We start from the raw sequence: 14982 nt of genomic DNA, 5'->3' as shown, positions 1-14982 counted from the left end.
TCCATGAAGGGGAGGGAGATTAGTATAACCGTGTAAATAAATCAGTTAAGGGTCCAATGCTATGCTTCCTGGGAGTGGCCACCCGATGTGGTGGAAGTGCCACTCTGTTAGCAGAGAGAGATGCCTACTGGTGGGACAGCACATCCGCTGCCAGAGGTTCCCCTGGATGAAACAGTGGAAAGTCCTGCCATTGCTGGTGTTCTGCTGGTGGCGAAGGCCAAAATGGGGCATGTCAGGGGAGACCCCCTCATTCTCCCAACAGGACTTGTCACTGCACTAGCCCTGGAGCTGGCATAGTTAATTCCTGTCCATTGTGGTCAATTGGGTAGCGGGAGAAGAAAGTGGAGGGGGAGAAAGCAAAAAAGCCCCCCCCAACCTCGGCCTCAGTGAGCTGGCAGGTGAGCTTGGATGTGGTGTTTGCTCCACCATGGAATCTCTCCACCTCCACCACTGGATTGCTTTGTAACTTACCAACATCTGTGTGGAGCCTGAATTCAATAGCCAAGGTTCAACAGAAGTCAGTATTGAACAACTAAGCAGTACTGAACAGTATTAGAGCCTAGTTGCTTGATGCATAGTTTATAATGTATAAAATGTATATAGGTGTATATAGAGAAGTGTGTGCTTACAGCAAAAGAGAAACTAACATATTGGTTTCCATAATGTGGGGAAGGTGTCTGAAGTGTTGATTCTTTTTGCCCTTGAATTACTAAGGAAACAAACAACATTATAATCATAGAAAATTAGTATGTTTTGCACTCACTCAGTGCATTCTCCATCCTGACAGAAGTCAACTCCCACAACATATAGATAGATTTAATAAAACAGGTGAGAGAAATGAAGTGAAAATTATTATAACTAAGACTCAGTGACTCTCAAGAGATTCAACTGGCTTCACGAATATACAGATTTTTAAAAAATCCTTCAACTAAGGAATATATTTTCACAATAACTTTACCAAGGATAAATGGGCAGAAACAGAGTGCCAGTCTCAATGACAAGAAATTATTAATGTGTTACTGAGAAGCGTTACCATGATGCCTTTTGCACATGTATTTTTTTGGCATCAGCCTAACCTCATGTTTAAGATGTCTTTTGTTCTGGGAAAGGCTACAAGGGCAAGAGACTTATGGCAGCTAGAAGCATAAGAATCCTGATGGTCGTATAATAGCTACCTACCTTTATTGTGATTAAGGTTAATGACCTATGCATCTTCTACTGTACTCAATCAATAGGAGTTGCCTTTATGTGAGTAAACACAATGAGGACCCTGGATAAACGCAAACGCCTTCTTCACCTCCAAGTCACCTCCGTAGCCAAGCAGCTCATGAGGTAACCTACAAGTTAGCCAGTCTAAAGCTTTGTGGGAAATACGGTCAAATCCTGAAGTGTCATCACCTCCAAATAGATCAGCTGGTTAAAGTGTCACCTGACCTGATACTCCTTGTGGCGCAGAGTTCTGGGAAAGTCTACCTGTATCTCCCATGCAAGTCATGCCTAATCAACCAGCCCAAAATCAGCCAAGAAGCCAGAAATCTAAGGAAGGCTTCTATTCATTCTCCAGAGCCAAATGGGGTCCTTTGTTTAACCCCATCCTGAGTACACCCAAAGTATTTCTCTCCTTTGTGCTCCTTGCTGAACTCTATAACTGCCCTAGTTCCTCTTTGGGGACTAGGGTTCTGGGGACAAACTCACATTTCCAGGGTCAGAGTTTTATTCCTTACTTGCACTACCTTGCTATCTTGTATACTCAGAGCTTCACCCCCACCCCCATGAAGCGCCCACTGCTGCATTTAGACAGAGTCCATTTCAGTGGTGTTGCCCAACTGGACCAGAAGCTAGGATAACTGCTTGGACACCCAAGGGAATTCCACATTGGATGAATAGCCGTGATACTAGGGTGGTGGGCCCACGTGTGTCACTTGGAATTCAGGGAGCCTGTGCCTCACAGCGGGAGCAAGCAATGGAACTGTTAAAGGCAATTGGCTTTAAGATCAGTAGTTTGCCCTTCCTGTAGCCAAGCTAAGAGACAAGGGCATTGTGCTAGTTTGCTTTTTAAAAACTCTGTATCTTAAGACAAGCAAGCCCAACATTTAGCTAGCTTCCATCCTTGCCTGCTTGCCTTTGTTTGTTATTTTCCTTGGGGTAGTCAGGGATCAAGGGAGAGGCATTGCTTCATTGCTCTCCATTCCAGATTCTATTTTTATAACTGCATTCCACACTGTCTGGGGCTGGCAGGTTCCTAATAACAGATTAGCCAGCCTTCAGTTCCCCATCATCACCTATACCAACCTTGGCCTCTGTGGGACTGAAGACTGCTATCCATACAGCGGTCTTCATTCCCGTACAGGCAGAGATCTTAATCAGGCATTAAGCACATACTCAGAAACCCCGAGAAGCCCAAACAGCTATTGCTTGCTGTAGGTTTCCGAGGGACTGTGACCAACCAGGGTGAAGCCCTTTCGGTTCCCCTTCCTCTGAAATAGCTAAATTCTGACTTTATTTCTTTCTCTGTCTCCTATTAGTGCTCTAAATTTGCCCATGTTTTCCTTTGCATGGCCCCTTTGTGCCAGTGAAACTCAAAGTGCCCCAGTGTACTTAGGTCTCCAAGTATTGCCTCGCCTTTTCCCTGCTGTCCTCCCTGCTCCTTCTTTGGCAAACCATAATTCCCCATCGTCGTCTTTTCGCTCCATCACTGCTATAAGGAGCAGCTGATCCAGTGCTAGAGGGTAGCATATTAATCAGTGCTTTCTTTTCTATAAATATCTGTGGTACAGTAAAAGCTGAATATTTCAAGCTTAACTTTATTTATTTATTTATTCATTCATTGCATTGCATTGCATTGCATTGCGTTTCGTTTCTATACCGCCCAACAGCCGAAGCTCTCTTAACCTTTGTCAATGTCTGCGAGCTAATTTCTCCACTTTGTCCAAGTATGGTGCATAATCGCCTCTGAGCGCACCACACCACTGCAAAAGACCCTAATATTTCTGACTCGGTCGGTCACACGTGTATAGATACATGTCTATATACACGTGTACACTAGGACACACAGTAACAAATGTCAGCTACCAGTTGGCTCCTCTCCTGAGACATGCCAACATATTTCCCAGAATCACACGAGCACATGGTTTTGCAATCACACAATGACACCCACTGTTATTCCCTGAAGATCCCAGCAGTGACAACTCTTCAATATCACTGCGATTCCTTGGGATTGTTGTAGAGCAGGAATAGGCAACATGGTGCCTACAGGTGCCAGTGTGCCCCTAGATACATTTCTCGGCATCCTCCAAAGTGCCCTACCCCTCCCACTTGGAAAAAAAAAGATCAACCATTTTGCTGTGAAATAGGTTCCTGATGCTGCTGAAATCTGTGGGTTCAAAGGAGTTGTTTACCGTATTGGGGCTCAGACCCCACCTCTGTCTTGTACTCAGTATTACTTGTCCCTTGCCACATCTACCTTGGCAGCCTTTTTTATGGTGGTGCCCAGAACAATTATCCAAATTGCCAAATGTGCCCACAGCCCAAAAAGTTGCCTAACCCTGTTGTAGCGCATTCATAACCATAAATAGAGCTCTTATACGAATAATAAGTTACCAATATCATGGGCCTAATTTTTTTTATCCCTTCCTGAAAACTCCTTGCTACCTTATTTCTAGGGCTTGTGCAGTATGATCTCTCCAGCGAAGTAAATAATCTAATCAATAAAGTCTGCATTTTCAACTCTGGATCCACTGAGGAAGATTCACCTGCTGAGTTCACATTTCGCTCATAAGTGTATAACATCTTTATTTTACTTTTGTTAACACATACCTCCAAATAATTGTTCTGTGTAACTCAAATGCTCACATAGAGTATCTTGAGCATTAGGTGATGCAACAAAACATATAACAACCACTTGCTCTCTTTCCCCCCCTTGATGACTGGGCAGCTTAGGAAGCTGCAACCTTTATACTGCAGTAAATGTACCAAGTCCAGTGTCATGACTCCACAGCCTGAATTCACAATTTCTGTCGCTGTTAACCCAGCAAGGAAACTGCAGCAGCAGAACACCTTTTCAGTGTTTATTTATATGCCCCTTGTGTCAGTTGAGAATGATGCACATAAAAGGTCCCTGTGCCTAGTAAAATAAACAGAATTAGCAACCATCAAGTCCTCTCTTCTGTTTTTTTCCGAGAAAAGTTGGGATTTAAATCTATGTGAGCCATTCCCAATTGATGCAAGGTGATTTTTTTGGTATTTGAATGCCTGTAACTTAGTAACAAATGTAAAGTAAGAAGCTGCCTGTAGTCACTCCACATATCAAGGGATAGTTTTAATTGTACAGGTGCTATGAAACCACTCTTAAAATTTTAAGGCCTCTGGAAAAGTGGGCTTGAAATGTCATTGATTTGGCCCTCTAGCAAAACACTGATGAAAACCTTTTCTGACTTTAGTGTCTTATTCTAATTTCCTGCATGTCCATTAGTCTGACCCCAAGTGGGAGGAGAGGAATGGAAGGTAGGAGCAATGCTGGGTTTCCACTGTCCCCATCACAGGCTCAGCAAGTTGACACCCCACAATGCAAATAGCAGGACCTATAACCTCTTGCCACTAAGTCTCAGCAGAGTAGGTCAAACTTCACAACAAGCTTCCAGGGCTGCAAAAGTTCAAGACTGAAGTTCCAACTCAAACCTTGCAAACAGATGTTGCAGACTTAGTTTCTCCTGAGCTCAGCTTCTCTAAATCAATATGTCTTACACAAGAATAAGGAATGACAACTATATCAATGTAATAGAAAAAAAAATCGCATTGACTGCAGTTCGAAGCACCCAAATTTAATACATTTCTTTTACGGTAAAGCATAAGCTTGCCTAGTCTTCAAACTGCATTTTCTACCCAGCAATGACCTAGTTCACATGATTATTTAAGCCATGGTGGGCTGTGGCTTCCATGGGTGCCAGCTGGCCGATTCAAGCCCCCTGTTGCACCTTCTTGTGTCATCTGAACCTGGCAAGGGTAGCTTGTTGGGTGGTTAACAAATCACTCTACAACCCTACAACAGGCCATGGATTCTGGGTGGCCTGTTAACCACCCCAACAAACCACCCTTGCCAGGTTTGGACAACATGAGAAGCCACGCCCAGCAGAGGGAATTATGCAAATAGGGCTGGCACATGACCAGCATATGCCGGGTGGTTAACAAGCCACTGTGGCTTATTAACCACACTCATGTCATGCGAACTGGCCTAACATGTCAAAGGTGAGAGTAAAGAGGAAGAGAGAGAAAACAGGAATTCTCAAAACATTTGAGACGAAAGAGCAAAACCCAGTCACTGAATTAGAAGCATGCATACTCACAAATCTATTGTCAGTATAAAGTCGAGAAGAATCAAAGGGTGTGTTGTTGCTCAGGATATTAGCCTGTGCTCTGTTACACTTCTTATCTGTGTTATCTTGGATAAGTCACTTATTACACTGAAGATTCTCAAAGCACTTAACACTAGTAGATGCATATTCTTTCATGGTGAGATTTTTTTTAAAAAAATCTCTCTATGTTTCCTGTCCTCGAATATGAAAAGCTGAATGACAGCACTGCCTTATGCCAGATGTGTGTGTTTGCAAGTGAATGGAATGCATTGAACTGGGGAATACTGGGAGGAAGAGGAAAAGACAAATGGACTCTACAGGGTGTTTTCCGGTTCTGAGAATAGATAAGGCTAGTTTTACGTTTCTACTTTCTGAAAAGCAGACTTTCAGCCAGTTTTAAATCAGAATGGCTCTATTAGGCCACTGAGTATTAGCAGTGTATAGGTCTTAGGAGCCAGGTCAACCTTCTTAGCTCCATGCCATTGACTGCATGCATTCAGATGATCTAGCCAACAGGGAGCCATTTGGCTTAATTTACAACTCAAAACCCTTTTGCCCACCCTGCATGGAGGAGAGGCCCCTTCATGGATCACTGCCTTGTTGTGGCGAAGGGGCTTGCATAACTCAGTGAAGCCATAAGCTATGCCGTGCAGGGCCACCCAAGACGGACAGGTCATGGCAGAGAGTTCTGACAAAATGTGGTCCACTGGAGAAGGAAATGGCAACCCACTCCAGTATTCTTGCCAAGAAAACCCCATGGAACATATCACAAGGCTAAAAGATATGACGCCGGAAGATGAGCCCCTCAGGTCGGAAGGTGTCCAATATACTACTGGGGAAGAGCAGAGGGTATTTCCAAGTAGCGCCAGAAAGAGTGAAGCGGCTGGGCCAAAGCCGAAAGGACACTCAGCTGTGGATGTGTCTGGCGGTGAAAAGAAAATCCAATGCTGTAAAGAACAATATTGTTTAGGAACCTGGAATGTCAGATCAATGAATCAAGGTAAGCTGGAGGTGGTCAAACATGAGATGGCAAGATTGAACATCAACATCATGGGAATCAGTGAACTCAAATGGACAGGCATGGGCGAATTTAATTCAGGTGACCATCATATCTACTATTGTGGGCAAGAATCCCTTAGAAGAAATGGAGTAGCACTCATAGTCAACAAAAGGGTGGGAAAAGCAGTACTGGGGTACAATCTTAAAAATGATAGAATAATCTCAGTACGAATCCAAGGCAAACCATTCAACATCACAGTAATACAAGTCTATGCCCCAACCACTGATGCCGAAGAAGCTGAGGTTGATCGGTTCTATGAAGACCTACAACACCTTCTAGAACTAACACCAAAAAAAGATGTCCTCTTCATCATAGGGGATTGGAATGCTAAAGTAGGAAGTCAAGAAATCACTGGGATAACAGGCAGGCATGGCCTTGGTGTACAAAATGAAGCAGGACAAAAGCTAATTGAGTTTTGCCAAGAGAACACGCTGATCATAGCAAACACTCTTTTCCAACAGCACAAGAGACGACTCTACACATGGACATCACCAGATGGTCAATATCGAAATCAGATTGATTATGTCCTTTGCAGCCAAAGATGGAGAAGCTCTATACAGTCAGTCAAAACAAGACCTGGAGCTGACTGTGGCTGAGATCATGAGCTTCTTGTTGCAAAATTTCGGCGTAAATTGAAGAACGTAGGGAAAACCACTAAACCATTCAGGTATGACCTAAATCATATCCCTGATGAATATACAGTGGAGGTGAGGAATAGATTTCAGGGATTAGACCTGATAGACAGAGTGCCTGTGGAACTATGGATGGAGGTCCGTAACATTGTTCAGGAGGCAGCAACGAAATCCATCCCAAAGAAAAAGAAATGCAAGAAAGCCAAGTGGCTGTCTGATGAGGCTTTACAAGTAGGTCACGAAAGAAGGGAAGTGAAAAGCAAGGGAGAAAGGGGAAGATATACCCAACTGAATGCAGAGTTCCAGAGAATAGCAAGGAGAGACAAGAAGGCCTTCTTAAATGAACAATGCAAAGAAATCGAGGAAAACAACAGAATGGGAAAGACTAGAGATCTCTTCAAGAAAATTGGAGATCTCAAGGGAATGTTTTGTGCAAAGACGGGCATGATAAAGGACAAAGAAGGCAGGGACCTAACAGATGCAGATGAGATTAAGAAGAGGTGGAAAGAATACACAGAAGAACTATACAGGAAAGAACTTAATGTCCCTGATAGCCATGATAGTGCGGTCACTGAACTTGAGCTGGACATCCTAGAGAGTGAAGTCAAGTGGCCTTAGGAAGCATTACTAACAACAAAGCTAGTGGAGATGACAGTATTCCAGCTGAGCTATTTAAAATCCTAAAAGATGATGCTGTTAAAGTGCTGCACTCAATATGCCAACAAATTTGGAACACTCAACAGTGGCCGCAAGACTGGAAAAGGTCAGTTTACATTCCAATTCCAAAGAAGGGCAACGCCAAAGAGGGTTCAAACTACCGCACAATTGTGCTCATTTCACATGCCAGCAAGGTGCTGCTCAAAATCCTACAAGCTAGGCTTCAGCAGTATGCGAACCGAGAACTACCAGAAGTACAAGCTGGGTTTCGAAGAGGCAGAGAAACTAGAGATCAAATCGCCAACATTCGCTGCATCATGGAGAAAGCAAGAGAATTCCAGAAAAACGTCTATTTCTGCTTCATTGACTACGCGAAAGCCTTTGATTGTGTGGATCACAACAAACTGTGGCAAATTCTTAAAGTGATGGGAGTACCAGACCACCTTACCTGTCTCCTGAGAAACTTGTACGAGGGTCAAGAAGCAACAGTAAGAACCAGACATGGAACAACCGAGTGGTTCCAAATTGGGAAAGGAGTACGACAAGGCTGCATATTGTCACCCTGCTTATTTAACTTATATGCAGAGTACATCATGAGAAATGCCGGGTTGGATGAATCAGAGGTCTGAATTATGATTGCTGGGAGAATTATCAACAACCTCCGATATGCAGACGATACCACCCTAATGGCAGAAAGCGAAGAGGATCTAAAGAGCCTCTTGTTGAGGGTGAAAGAGGAGAGTGCAAAAGCTGGTTTGAAACTCAACATTACAAAAATGAAGATCATGGCATCTGGCCCCATCACTTCCTGGCATATAGAAGGGGAAGAAATGGAAGCAGTGACAGATTTTACTTTCTTGGGCTCCAAGATCACGGCAGACGGTGACTGTAGCCCTGAAATTAAAAGACGCTTGCTCCTTGGGAGGAAAGCTATGGCCAACCTAGACAGCATAGTAAGAAGCAGAGACATCACCTTGCCGACAAAGGTCCGTCTAATCAAAGCTATGGTTTTCCCAGTAGTAATGTATGGCTGTGAGAGCTGGACTATAAGGAAGGCTGAGCGCTGAAGAATTGATGTTTTCGAACTGTGGTGCTGGAGAAGACTCTTACGAGTGCCCTGGACTGCAAGGAGGTCAAATCAGTCCATCCTAAAGGAAATCAACCCTGAGTGCTCATTGGAAGGACAGATACTGAAGCTGAAGCTCAAATATTTTGGCCACCTAATGCGAAGAGAAAACTCTCTGGAAAAGACCCTGATGCTGGGAAAGACTGAAGGCAAAAGGAGAAGGGGACGGCAGAGGATGAGATGGCTAGATAGCATCACCGATGCAATGAATATGAACTTGAGCATGCTCCGGGAGAGAGCGCAGGACAGGAAGGCCTGGCGTGCTATGGTCCATGGGGTCACGAAGAGTCGGACACAACTGAACGACTGAACAAATGGAGGAGAGGATAGGTCTGAATCAATACAAACAACAACACTCACAAACAGGGCTGAAGATGAAAGGTGCCAAAGAGTCATTTGCTATTGAAACAATATGGACGCTCCCTTGCTAAGCATCCATCCACAAATCCAGTCAAGCACATACACTGTAAAGTACACAAATGGCCAGCAGGTAGTGACTAATAATAATTTAGGCAACTAATTATTAGGGATTATCACCAGCAAGGATGGAAGGGGAAGTTGTAGGCCAACAGCGCCAAGGAAAGCTCCAGGCTTGGTCAGCTGAAGTGACTCACATCTTGTGATCAATTCACAGTTACAGCCTCAGTTAACCCAGCAAGAAAAGTGCTGCGGCACAGCAGAGGGCTGTAATTCCCCCAGGCCTCCAAAGATGGGGAGAGAAAGTCTCGGGGCATATGGATGCAGAGTGTCACAGTTGTATTTTGTTGTCATTTCCCATCCCTTTAGCCATCCTTCTTTCCCCTTCTGCCTGTTGGTTTGAGGCCATGACCTTGGCCACCTTGTTATTTCAAATACCTTTGGACTTCAAATCGTTCCCCTTGTGTCCCTTGCCTTATTCTTGGTTTCAGGGTTCTGGATGGATATTGGCCCAACACACCTGGTGTTAGGGGGGGCATTTGTCCTACTTTACAGAGGACAGTCCTTTATTTGAAGGGCTGTCCTGCTCAGGCCTGGTTTAAAGATAAAGAACCACAGCAGGGACCTAGGTGTGGCTTACCAACAGGTGGCACCTAGACAATGGCACATTGAGCAGGCTCATGGGTCATATGGTCATAGTGGTATGTACTGTATTTCTATTTAAATTACAGTAATCATTCCTAAATTTTCATCTGTACACCAAATACGCACATTTTATGGAAATCTTTGCCCTCCTTTGTCCTCTTTTTGGGTGATGCATATCCTCTTTTCTGGCAATGCATAAGTGGCCACCCTGCACAGTGTTCACAAAATAAGAGTCCTATCCTACATAGAGATGTGAAGGCCCAGAAAAAAAGCCAGGAACATTGGGGGGGGGGAACGGGGGGTTTCCGTTTTTTCCCATGGACCATTTTTGTTTTTTTCTGAAAAATTAGAAAAACTGAAAAGCTTCGGATTATGAAATATTTTCTTTTAGAATTTAAGGCAAGGTATTTATATGTTGTTACCCAGCCTTTACTCCCCTCAAAATGATTTCTCAAAACTATGTAATAAGAACACTTTTATAGAAAGGCTAGAGATGTAAAATGTCTGGAAATAATGAGGCCATGGGGAAAATGTTTTTTTAATCCTCTCTGTAAGATTCCCAGCATAGTTAGTTCTTTCATTCCTTATTAAAATTATTGATCTAAAGCAAATTTTACTGATAGACATTTATGCTCAGTTTCCCAACATGTGAGTAGAGTCACCATTGTGCATTCTTGACAGTAAATGTGCATTCTTGACAGCTTGGATTTTGTTCTGTAGAGTCCTGTGTTTCTGATGCTGTGGTGGTCATTAATGTAGTTTTATTCAGACAATAATTACAAATGTACTGAGTTTACTTTTAAAAGTTTTAAAATATAATGATAATTTTATGAGCAAACTAAGACATACATAAAATAACTTTAGGAACAGAAAGGCTGCTTTATGTTCCTAAAGCAGCCCCCCCCCCCCACTGGGTGCCCTCAGGATGTTTCTGACTACAGTGGCCAGCATTCTTGACCATTGGCCATGCTACCTGAGGCTGATGGGAGCTGAAGTCCAAAAGGCCAGTGTGGTGTAGCGGCTAGAATGTTGGACCGGGAGCCAGGAGATCTGGGTTCTAGTCCCCACTTGGCCATGGAAGCTCACTGGGTGACTTTGGGCCAGTCACAGACTCTCAGCCCAACCCACCTCACAGGGGTGTTGTTGTGAGGATAAAACGGAGGAGGAGGAGGATAATGTACGCCGCCTTGAGTTCCTTAAGGAGGAAAAAAGGTGGGATATAAATGTAATCAATCAATCAATCAATCTGGAGGGCACCAGTTTGGGGAAGGCTGTCTTAAAGCAACAAAGTGACTTTAGATCTGTACAGAGTGCTAAAAAATTAGTAGTTCTCATAGAGTTTTTCAATTCATCCAAAATGTCCCAATTTTTCTGGAAAAAAAAAACTGAAAAAAAGATTTTGTTTTTTTCCGATGGCCTCAAAATTTCCAGAAATCTTACATCTCTAATCCTATGCCATCAGAGACGGTCAACATAATCTTATCATCCAGCAACTGTGAAGGAGTATGAGCAGATGTGTTCAACGTGGGCCAGCCCATGGCAGCCCTGTGGTACGCATCCAGGATGTTGCGTGCCTGCTTGTGTGCTGGACTGGGCTCTAACAAGCAGTCAGGGAGAGAGAGAGAGAGAGAGAGAGAAACACCCAGCCATGTTTTAGCAACTTTGTAGTTTATTTTGTACTGGCTTCTAAAGTAGTCCTGGGAGCTGAGGGCGCAGAAGACCCTGTCACTCAGCACTTTAGACGGTAACTGCATAGCAGGATTTCACCATTAGCCAAATTAAATTACAGGCTCAGGCTCCCACATCTCATACAGGCAAAATCCCTGCTTCCGGGTGACTTCAAAAGGAGCTTTGCTGTTCAGGATCCCTAAATAGCACTCACTTTGTCATTACAGAAATCGGAAAGGACTAATAAAGCTCTCCCTGTGCAAACTTTCTCACAGCCATCTTTCCAGAGTTTCTCAGAGCACCTTATTAACAAGCTCCCCAGAGGCCCTCCAATCCTCCCTCAAATGTCAAGTGCATTTTTAAGTGGAAGGCCTTAAAGGACATGGTTGCCACTGGCTCCTGATCCAAGCAGCTATCCGTATACCAGGGGCCCATATCTACAGCGGACTGGGCCCTCCAAAAATGGGGTGTTGCTACAGGATACTTAAACTACAAACACCTTGCACTGCGAGCTTTCAGATGGAAATCTGTTTGGATATTGGGTATGTTAATTCATTGCCCCTGATGGCAGGATCCAAGCCAGTGGCCCCATCAGAACCAGAGTGATTGTCACAGCAAACACCTGCACCTCTTTTTCAGCTACCTCATTCTTTCTTATTAAAGTGCCACAGTATAAAACCGGGTTGGGAGGAGCTGCAAGGAATTATTACAAGTACAACATTGTTCTGGGATCTCCAACGTGATGCCTGTGGCCACCAGCACACCTCTCCTGGTGCCCACCAGGCTCCCTGCCCCTCCCCATTTTTATTTTTAAATGTTTTTTTAATTAAAAAAAATAACTGGGAAGTTGGTATGCTGCAAAGAGAAGTAGCAGCCTCCAGAACCATCTTTATTTCCAAGAATGCCTCTGGGCCCTATATCTCTGGGCCTCAGTCCTTTGCATTCTGTGAAATGAGTGTTGCAGCAGAAAATTTTGATTTCAAAGAGTAGTTGTGTGTTCTGGAGCTCAGACCCCGTGTCTGTCTTTTACATAGGTTTTTGGGTAAGTTAGTTTTCTTTTGGAACCACCTGTTTGCCTTCTGGGAAGTGGGAATATTGTGACCATCCACGCGCACCATGGCAGCCATCTTGTGAATGGGCAAGCCACCCCCCCCACCCAATGGCAGCCATTTGTGAGAGCGCTCCCAACACTCTCTCAACATTCCAAATGCTAACACTAGCAACATTTGAAAGAGGCGGTACTTGCAAATGGACTTATATTTGGATATTTGGTCTGCTTTTATAATCCATTCCTTCTCTATTCTTTTCTTTTCTATTTTTAGGATATTGTAATATTTGGAACGGAGGCCTTTAAAGCATGTAGCTACACTTGCAAATTTCTTTTGGGTTTGCTTTTGTTTTCTTTTGTTTTGCTGAAACTAACAATAACTTTTTTTAAAGCATTCCAAATGTGCCCACTAACCCAAAAGGGTTTGGGACCCCTGACTCAGTGGAGGCTGGGAGCTCTGATGTCAGTGGGGTGGTGAATCTTCTCAGGGTTTCATTCAAAACCAGTCAGAACTCCAAAGGAGCTCTCCAAGGTGCTCCAACCCCATGCCCTGACCTAGCTCCATGCCCAACAAGTAGATCAAACATCACGGTCCTATTTCATGCAGAAGTACCTTCCTGCCCCCTCCCAAAAAAGTCATTTACTGAGGTTCCTTTGCTTTCACCTTCGGAAAATAAATATTAGAAGCACACTATCCTTGTTAAACGTTCTTGCAATACTAACAATGAAAGCGATTTTCTGCTTCAGAACTATCTGATATTGAAAAGGAACGCCTGCCCAGTCTGCACAACTCTCTGGTGGCCACAGGGGGCTGCTGTTTCTCTAGCGAGAGAAGCACCTCCTTCTGGCATGGCAGCGATAAGGCCCGGAGAGACCCGGGCGGTAGGAGGTGAGGTCTACAGAAATGCTTATTCTGAGATTGCCTTAAGGTCCAGAAAGTAATTATTTCTTGGCTCCTAATTACTCAGTTGCAGATAATCATTTTTGTTATTGCCAGCAAAGTACATTCTCTCACGATGTTTGAAAATGATGAGACCTTGCTATTTTTGACTGAATCTGTGCAGTTTGCTTAAGCAGCTGCACAGCTAGGGGAAAAAAAGTGGGTCCCACAGCCCCCAAAATAGCTGAATTGCTGTATTTTCATTACAAAGGTAATGTGCTTACAAAACGAATTATTCTTCTACGTATACCTCTACACCAAACGACAAGCATAACAAAATTGTCTGCGTGTTTACTTATAAGTAAGTCCCATTGTGTTGAATGGGGCTTGCTTCCAGGTAAGCATTGTGCATAGAACTGTGGCCTGAGGCTGAGTTCTTTTTTAGTGCGTAGAAATATTCGTGATATCCAGAGCCAATTCACACAACTGTTTTGACATCAAGCAAGAGCAGGTCATGTGACAAGACCTGATCCCTATAAAACAGGGGTAAGGAACGTGTGGTTCTTCAGATGTTGCTGGACCACAACTCCCATCAGCCCTAGCCAGCGTAGTCAATGCAGAAGGATGATGGGAGTTGTAGTCCAACAATATCTAGAGGGGCGCACGTTCCCCATCCCTGGTATAAAAGCTGTTGTGCCACTGTTGCCTTTTGGCCTGAGCAACAGAGTGGCTCAGTGTGCTGATGGACCCTGCCTAACTCCCTGAATTTCAACACCACTGACTTATTAGTAGCCCTGCCTAACAGCATTAAAATTGGAATTTGGTGTGTTTTCTGGGATACAGTGGCATGAGTTATCGGAGGCACCTACTGGATAGTACTTGTAACATCACCAATGAAGAGTGACACAACTTCCTGCCTGTGCTGTGTTGTGGAACCCTATTACCAGCATTCAGTCTGCAGAAGGGGAATCACATCTGAAACCAACTAGGCTCAATGCAAAGTGGGGAAAAAGCCCCTTGTGAGTTCCATATATCCCTGCTACTGATTAATGAGTGGGAGGAAATAAGAAATATGTCTGGTTTAATCTGATCCTCTGGTGAAATGTTTGTGGTTATCACAATGCTGACCAGAGCTTGGGTACCATGTGGCATGCTCTGACTGTGGTGGTATTTTGTATACTGAGTAGAGCTCAGAACAGGGACATGCAACAAAAATCTAGGTTGCTTTCACCCTTTTAGCACTGCTGAAGCATTGTTTTTTCTGCAATTTCCCGGAAGCAAAATTAAAATGGAACTTCTGCACAGCACTTTAGTATAGCACCATGTTATGTAGCAACGTCCTTCCACATGGCCAAGGTTTCCTATAAGGTTTACTCACAAGTAAGTCTCTCCAGTAAAGTTCCTTGGCAATGTAAGTTGCAAGTTCTCCCTGTTTTATTGCTTTCTGTTAATCAGGCTTAACACCTGAACAGGGCTAAGCTAAGCCTACAACCAAGGA

At 43.9% G+C, this 14982-nt stretch overlaps 1 protein-coding gene across 1 annotated transcript in view; it reads right to left on the bottom strand.

The window, feature by feature from the left end:
• Positions 1-14982, bottom strand: part of GRM2 (glutamate metabotropic receptor 2) — an 84669-nt gene that overhangs the window by 18003 nt on the left and 51684 nt on the right. The gene's annotated exons all lie outside the window — the stretch shown is intronic.

This window comes from Heloderma suspectum, chromosome 2 (assembly GCF_057233095.1).
Source record: "Heloderma suspectum isolate Gila_16-S chromosome 2, 16-S_ref, whole genome shotgun sequence".
NCBI lineage: Eukaryota > Metazoa > Chordata > Lepidosauria > Squamata > Helodermatidae > Heloderma > Heloderma suspectum.
Note: the sequence above shows the minus strand (reverse complement) of the source record. Positions and strands in the feature narration are given on the sequence as shown.